This window comes from Muntiacus reevesi, chromosome 4, assembly GCF_963930625.1.
Source record: "Muntiacus reevesi chromosome 4, mMunRee1.1, whole genome shotgun sequence".
In the NCBI taxonomy this organism is placed as follows: Eukaryota; Metazoa; Chordata; class Mammalia; order Artiodactyla; family Cervidae; genus Muntiacus; species Muntiacus reevesi.
The window spans coordinates 66,442,204-66,450,723 of record NC_089252.1 but is presented as its reverse complement, the minus strand read 5'-3'; positions in this window follow the sequence as shown (position 1 = coordinate 66,450,723).

The following is an 8,520-nucleotide window of genomic DNA, read 5'->3' as shown; positions in this document are numbered from 1 at the left end:
TAATGAGCGATGTTGAGCATCTCTTCATATGCCCATTGTCCATCTGTTTATTATCTATGGAGAAATGTCTGTTCAGGACTTCTGCCCATTTTTGTATGTTATCTCTGGAGATGTCTGTTCAGGTCTTCTACCCATTTTTTTTGTTTTGTTTTTTCTTTAATATTGAGCCTCAGTCTGATCTTTGTTCCCACTGCCCGTCTACTGGTGCACAAACCCACATACAAAGCTGATTTCCAAAGTGCCGGGATCAAACTTCTTAATCGTAATGTTTTAACAACTCTTTTAAGAGTCTGTAGTCACTTATTTCTTTAAGTTTAGAGATACAGTAAATGTAATTGTTCAGAATTCACCTGGCATAATAGAATGTTAAAGACAAGAGCATTAGAGGTGGTCAGATGATTTAAAATCTTTATTAATAACAACTTTCCTGGTGGTCCAGTCGCTGAGACTTCATGCTTCCAATACCTGGGGCCTGGGTTAGTTTCCTGGTTGGGGAACTAGATCCCACACGCCACAACTAAGACTTGGTACAGCCAAATCAATACCCCCCCCCCCCCTTTATTTTAAAGGAAGGAAATATAGGACTTCCCTGGTGACACAGTGAATAAGAATCCACTTGTCAATGCAGGGGGCATGGGTTCAGTCCCTGGTTTGGGAAGATTACATGCCATGGAGCAGCTAAGCCCATGAGCCAAAACTGCTGAAACCCGTGAGCCTAGAGCCCCTGCTTTACAACACGAGAAGCCACAGCAGTGGGAAAACCCGTGCACAGCCATGAAGAGTAGCCGTCACTTGCCGCAACTAGACGAAGCCCTCCAGCAGCAAGGAAGACTCAGCGCAATCACAGGTAGATAAATTAAAAAACACATTAAGAAATTTAAAAGGAGAGATATTAATTAAAAAGATCTTTACTCACAAATGAGAAAATCGAGTCTCCAAGGTGAAAGGACTTACCTGATGTCACACAGCTTGTCTGTAACACAGCCAAGATGAAAGCCCAGGCCTCTTAAATTCCAGTTTTGTGCCCTTTGCAGAGCTCTGTGCAGTCTAAACAAGTGTGCAAGCAATAAAGCGTGGCTCAAAGAGCCAGGACCTTGGGACCAAACAGAAGTTATTTGAAACTCAGCCTTGCCACTTGCTAAATTATATTGCTGCTGCAACTGCTGCTAAGTCGCTTCAGTCGTGTCCGACTCTGTGCAACCCCACAGACAGCAGCCCACCAGGTTCCACTGTCCCTGGGATTCTCCAGGCAAGAACAGTGGAGTGGGTTGCCATTGCCTTCTCCAGCTAAATCATATTAGATAAGTTATATAAGCATGTCTCCTCCTCTGTAAAACTGATAGACTCTTGTACTGACCTTATAAAGTTGTTGTTGTGAAAATTAAAAATATAAAACACTTAGCATAGGGAAAATATGTAGTTCTATAAAAAAATAATTATACTTTGAGACCACTAGATTGTAATAGCTAAGATAGTGATCATAGCTTAGAGTCAAACAGCTGCTTTTTCACCTTGTAGGACCTTTGGAAAGCCATGTAACTTCTCTGGGTGTTAGTTTCCTCATCTGTAAAATGGGAATAATAATATTTCTCTTTTTGAGGATCTAGAAGCTTGAATGAAATAGTGCATGAAAAATTCAATGTGTTGGACACTCACATCAGCGCTCAGTAAAGAAATGCTATCATCAGCATCCCTTCTGGCTTCCCATGGCAGCTCAGACCTCCTAAAGAGCAAACCACTGAACTTAGTCTAGGAAGCATTTTATTAGAAAACAGTGTTTTCTTCCCAAAGTGATGAAGTCTGCCAGGAGAGCTGCGGTAATGACTTTCATTGTCCAATGAGCGTTAACCACCACGTGTGAACCATGGGGCTGCTGGGTGATCTCTTTAACTCCCTCAATAACCCCACGGGGTAGGGCTCAGAATACTCAGGCGCAGACAGGTGGAGTAACTGACCAAGGGTCATCTGTGTGCATGCTCAATTACTCAGTTGTGTTCAACTCTTGGTGACCCTGTGGACTGTAGCCCACCAGGCTTCTCTGTCCGTGGGATTCTCCAGGCAAGGATACTGGAGTGGGTTGCCATGCCCTCTTCCAGGGCATCTTCCTGACCCAGGGACATCTCCTTCATTGGCAGGTGGATTCTTGGCCACTGAATCACCAGGGAAGCCCCAGGGTCATCCTAAGACCTATTAAGTTTCATTCCGGTCCAGGTTGCGCCAAACTCTGTACCATTCCACTGCATTATTTTAATTCTGCTTCTCCAGCTGAACTGTTGGGAGAATTAAAACCTGAAACAGAAAAATTATACTACGTTTTGACAACCTTTTCCGACTAAAAACAGTAAGAGATAGCATCTGTACATGCCTTTTATAATGTCAGGAAAAGCCCTTTTCATGTTTAGTCATCCCACAAAATCTCTTAAATATTCCTAAATGTATTTCCTACCACAACTGGCTTTTATTGTTTTGGGCCACACTCCAAGGCATCTGGGATCTTAACTCCCCAACCAGAGATTGAACCTGCACCCCCTGAAGTGGAAGCACAGAGTCTTAACCAGTGGACCACTAGGGATGTCCCCCCACAGTTGACTTTAAGAGCCTGTGTTAGTTTGCTAGGGTTGCCATAAGGCCATAACTAAATGCCATCACCTTGATGACTTAAACAGCAGAAATCTATTCCTCACCTTCCTGGAGGCTGGGAATCCAAGATCCAGGTGCTGGCAGGTTTGCTTCCTGCTAAGGCCTCTCTCCTTGGCCTGTAGATGGCCCAACTTCTGTGCACACACATCTCTGGTGTCTCTTCTTCTTCATGTTTTATTTATTTTTGTGGTAAGAACACTTAACTTGAGATCTAGTCTTTTAACCAGTTTTTAAGTTCAAAGCACTGTATTGTGAACTAAGTTGTACCCAGAACTCTGGAACCTACTCACCTTGCATTAACAGACATTTACACCCGTGATGTTGGAGAAGATTCTTCAGTATCCCTTGGACTGCAAGATCAAACCAGTCCATCCTGAAAGAAATCAGTCCTGAATATTCATGAGAGGGACTGATGCTGAAGCTGAAACTCCAATACTTTGGCCACCTGATTCGAAGAACTAACTCATTGGAAAAGACCCTGATGCTGGGAAAGATTGAAGGCAGGAGGAGAAGGGGACAACAGAGGATGAGACGGTTAGATGGCATCACCGACTCGATGGACATGAGTTTGGGCAAGCTCCGGAAGTTGGTGATGGGAAGCCTAGTGTGCTGTTGTCAATGGGGTCACAAAGAGTTGGACATGACTGAGCGACTGAACTGAACTGATACCCATGGACCCACATCTCCCCATTTCCGCCTCCCTTGGCCCCAGCAACTACCATTCTACTCTGCTTATATGAGTTTGACTACTTCAGACTTCTCGTATAAGTGGAGCCACCCAGTATTTGTCCTTTTGTTATTGGCTTATTTCACAAAATATCCTATAGTTTCCCCTATGTTATTGCATATGACAGGATCTTCTCTCTCTTTTTTTTATGTACAGAATGTTTTTTGAAGTATTATTTGTAATGACAAAAATGAACATCATAAAACATCTCATTATAAGTTTTTGGTTAGACCAACTATGCTATTGACTTATGATGGAATACTGTTAAATCATGTAATATAGCTTTATAGTATACACAGTATACATCAAAATGCTAAATTGAATCTTTACACAATGTGGGATGATATTCACCTGTGTTATGTGTATGTGTGTGTGTGTGTAGCAGGTAAAAATTAGGAGAAAGGGAAAGATTAGCAAAATGAGCATATAATTGTATAGAATTAGTTAAGTTTGATTGGGTTGTAGGATCATGTTTTTTAAAGGCTGAATAATTTTCCATTCTCTCTTTCTCTGTTTACAGCATATTTTGTTTATGCATTCATGTGTCTCTAGACATTTATGTTGTTTCCATATCTTGGTTATTGTAAATAATAACGCAATGAACGTGGGAATGCAGATATCTCTCCATGTCCTGGCCAACGTTTGTTCTTTTTGGTCTTGATAATGGTCATCCTAAAAGGTGTGAGGTGAGATCTCATTATGTTTTTTTAAAAATAATTTCATTTATTTATTTATTTATGGCTGTGCTGGGTCTTCGTTGGTGTTTGGACTTTTCTGTAGTTGTGGAGAGCGGGGGTTATTCTTCGTGGCAGTGCGAGGGCTTTTCATCGGGGTGATTGCTCTTGTTGCAGAGTGTGGCTCTTGGGCTCAACAGCTGTAGTTCCCAGGCTCTGGAGCGCAGGCTTAATAGTTGTGACTTAGTTGCTCCGAGGCATGTGGGATCTTCCTGGATCAGGGACTGACCAGGGTCACCCGCATTGGCAGGCAGACTCTTTAGCACTGAGCCCTCAGGGAAGCCCTCATTATGGTTCTGATTTGCATTTCCCTGATGCTTCTGATGCTGAGCACCTTTTCACATACCTGTTGGCTATTGCGTGTCTTCTGTCCAGCGATATCTATTCAAGTGCTTTGTCCATTTTGTAACTGGGTTGTCTGTGTTTTTGATACTGAGTTTTACAAGTTCTTTATGTATTCTGGATACTAACGCCTTATCAGATGTATGATTGGCAGGTGTTTTCTCCCATCCCATTGGCTGTCTTTTCATTTTGTTGTTGGTTTCCTTTGCTGTGCCAAAGCTTTTCATTTTGATGTAGTCCCATTTATCTATTCTTTGCTTTTTTAAAATAGTTTTTTATTTAAAAAAATTTTAATTAGTTAATTTTTGGCTGCGCTGGGTCTTCATTGCTGCACACAGGCTTTCTCTAGTTGCAGCGAGCAGGGTCTGTCCTCTTCATTGTGGTGCACAGGCTTTTCATTGCAGTGACTTCTCTTGATTTGGAGCATTGGCCCTAGAAGGTGGGCTTCAGTAGTTGTGGCACGTGGGCTTAGTTGTTCTGCAGCATGTGGGGTCTTCCCAGTCTAGGGATCGAACTTGTGTCTCCACCAGGAAGTCCCTCTGGACCACCAGGGACTGGACTACAAGGGAAGTCCCTCTATTTTTGCTCTTGGTGTCAAATGAAAACACAATTATGTCAAGGAGCTCTCTCTCTGTTTTCCTTTATGACTTTTATAGTTCCTTATCTTACATTTAAGCCTTTAATCCATTTTGAGTTGATTTTTGTGTATGGTATAATATAAGTGGAAGTTGTTCAGTCATGTCCAACTCTTGTGACCCCATGGACTGTGGCCTGCCAGGCGCCTCTGTCCATGGAATTCTCCAGGCAAGAATACTGGAGTGAGTAGCCATTCCCTTCTCCAGGGGATCTTCCCAACCCAGGTCTCCCGCATTGCAGGCAGGTTCTTTACCATCTGAATCATCAGGGAAGTGCAGTTTCATTCTTTGGCCTGTGGATTCCATTTTCTCAACACCATCTGTTGGAGAGACTGTCCTTTTCCCATTGTGTATTTGGCACCCTTGTTCAAGATCAGTATGTTACTGACCTGGGTTCTTGGACTCTTTATTCAATAGGAATTGGTAAGAGACCAGAAGGGGAATTTAGGCAAGGCTTTACAGGACTCATGCTGTAGCAGGAGGGAGCAAAAACAAGTGGGTGGTGCCCTTGCTTGCTCCCCAAGGTGGGGTGAGCGGGTTCCTTATATGGGGTGAGGGTGGGAGCAGATTGGTAGGTCAAGCGGGAGGGGTGGCTGAGGAGGTCTGCCCACCCCCCTGGTGGTGCTGTGTGTTGGGGTTATGCACACGACCCTGCTTTCCCCTCTGGCTCTTCAGAAGTGGCAGCTGCGTTTTTGGTCTTCTTGTATCTTGTTCATAATTTACCCTAAAGGTGCATACACAGTTATTTTTAGTCCCTTATACTTTCTCTGTATTGTGTTGCTAGAGGAGACATTTGTCCAGGTGGGCACTGCAGTAAAGCGGCCCAGGTTCCAGCCCATCTCAAGCTCACCAAGTAAGACTGAGTTTATTTCTGGGCTTTCTATTCTGTCCCTTGGTCAATATGGTTGTTTTTCTGTCAGTACCATGCTTTTAACTTCTGTAGATTTGTATCATATTTTGAAATCAGAAAAGGTGATACCTCCAGCTTCATTCTTCTTTCTTGCAATTGCTTTGGCTATTTGGGATCTTTTGTGGTTCCACATGAATTTTAGGATTATATTTAATATTCCCCTTAAAAATGTCATTAGGGATAATATTGAATCTATAGATAGTTTTGGATGGTATGGACATTTTAACAGAATTAAATTTTACAAGCCATGAGCATGGGCTGTCTTTCCATTTATTTATGTCTTCTTTAATTTCTTTCATCAATGTTTTGTAGTTTTCAGTACCCCAGTCTTTCATCTCCTTCATTAAATTTATTTCTAAGCATTATAATTGGGAGTGTTTTTCTTAATTTCTCTTTTGGATACAGTATTAATATATGAAAACACAAGTAATTTTTGTGTACTGATTTGGTGTTTTGTCACTTTATTAAATTCCTTTATTAGTTCTAAGAGTATTTAGAATTTAGTGGAATTTAGTATATTCCACTAAATTTAGAAATTAGTATTTAGTGGAATCTTTGGGATTTTCTACATATATCTACATTATGTCATTTGTGAACAGAGATCATTTTACTTCTTCCTTTCTGATTTGAATGACTCACATTTCCTTTTCTTGCTTAATTGCTCTGAGTACTTCCAATACTATGTTGAATAGAACTGATGAGATTGGGCATCCTTTCCTGTTCTTGACCTTAGAGGACAAGCTTTCAGTTTTTCAGTGTTGAGTATGATGTTAGCTATGGGCTTTTTATATCTGGACTTTGTTGTGTTAAGGTAAATTCTTTCTATAACTAGTTTTTGAGTTTTCATGAAAGATTTTGTGTGTGTTGGGGGTGGGGGGAGAACACAGGCTGGGACTCCGGTTCCATCATCTTACTAGTGTCACTCCTCTTTATCTTCTTATAAGAACACCAGTCCTATTGCATTAAGACCCCACCCTTCTGGCCTCATTTAACTTTAATGACCTCTTCATAGGCCCTGTCACCAAATATAGTCACTGTGGGGGGTGGTCAGGACTTTAACGTATGAAAATTCACGGATTAGGGGGACAATTCAGCTCATTTAAAAAATCCTAATTTTTATCCTTGAAGTAGTAAGAGTGTTTTCTATAAATACTTGCAGAAACACTTTGACAAGCATAGTCATGAATCTTGTGTCCAAGTCTGCAAAATTATAGAATGTGAGTGCCACAGGGGACCTTACAGATCATCCTTTGGTGCCTTCAATTTTTAGTTGGTGAAACTTGGAGCCAGGATGGGGAGGAGTCTTGTGTGTAGGTCACAGAGCTGGGACGCACTGGCCCCCATGTTGGAACCCAGAATTCCCATGTGGAATAGGGCTCACTCGACTGCTGTGCACCAGGCTATTTCAAATCTGATTTTGTATGTGGTATCGTTCTTGCTGTTCACCACTTTGAATTTCACCAACGCTTTCTTTATGCCTAGGCAGATAGCAACTTGCTCCTGCCAAGCATTTTACTTGGAAATATAGTGTCTCATTTAGTCTTCTCCATAGACCTACAAGAGAGACCATAACATTTCCTCATTTTATAGATAAGGATGTCCGAGAGATTAAGTCGCTTGCTCAAGGTTCTCCAGCTAATAAGAGACATAGCCTGAGGTGGATGTAGAGGTGAAGGTTTATGTGCTGGTGAATTGAATAGCTCATGTGTTTGCGGGCTCTGAAAGCTGAGTCATCAGCTTCTTTCTCCGATCCTATTTGACTTATCTCTGCAGGTTCACCAGCAGGCAGAGAAAGAGGGCAACTGCAGACCTTCACAGGGTACTGGAAAATGATTCTTTTGTTTTGCTTCTCATGCAGAAAAGGATTGAGGGGGGAAAACAAATAATTTCTGCATGACAAGGCCAGGGCCCAATAAGCTGATGGGCTACAGAATACTTTGTAACAAAAACACTTTACAGTGATGGTAAAAATAACCTGTCCATGATTTTTAAAAATCCAAACAATGTAGAAAAGTATAAAGGAAGAATGAATTTTCTCATCTTCCTGTTCCATCCCCAGTTGCATTCTCTAGAGGTGATTATTACTACTTTCATGAATGTAGTCAGAAATATATTTTAAGCACACATAAGCACATATCTAATATATGTAAATTATAGTGTAGGAGAAGACTATATTATTGTTCAGTAATACACTTTTTTAATCCTTAACAGTACATCTTTGACATCGTTTCATATTAATATATGCAGTTTCATTTCATTCTTCATAATGATGGCAAAATATTTCACTGTAGGAATATATCACAATTTATTTAATTATTCCTGTAGTAGACTGAGGGCTTTCCAGGTGGCGCAGTGGTAAAGAATCTGCCTGCTATTGCAGGAGATGGGATCAAATCCCTGGCTCAGGAAGATCCCCTGGAGAAGGAAATGACAACCCACTCCAGTATTACTGCCTGGGAAATCCCATGGACAGAGGAGCCTGGAGGGCTACAGTCCATGGGGTCACAAAGAGTCAGACACAACTGAAGCAGC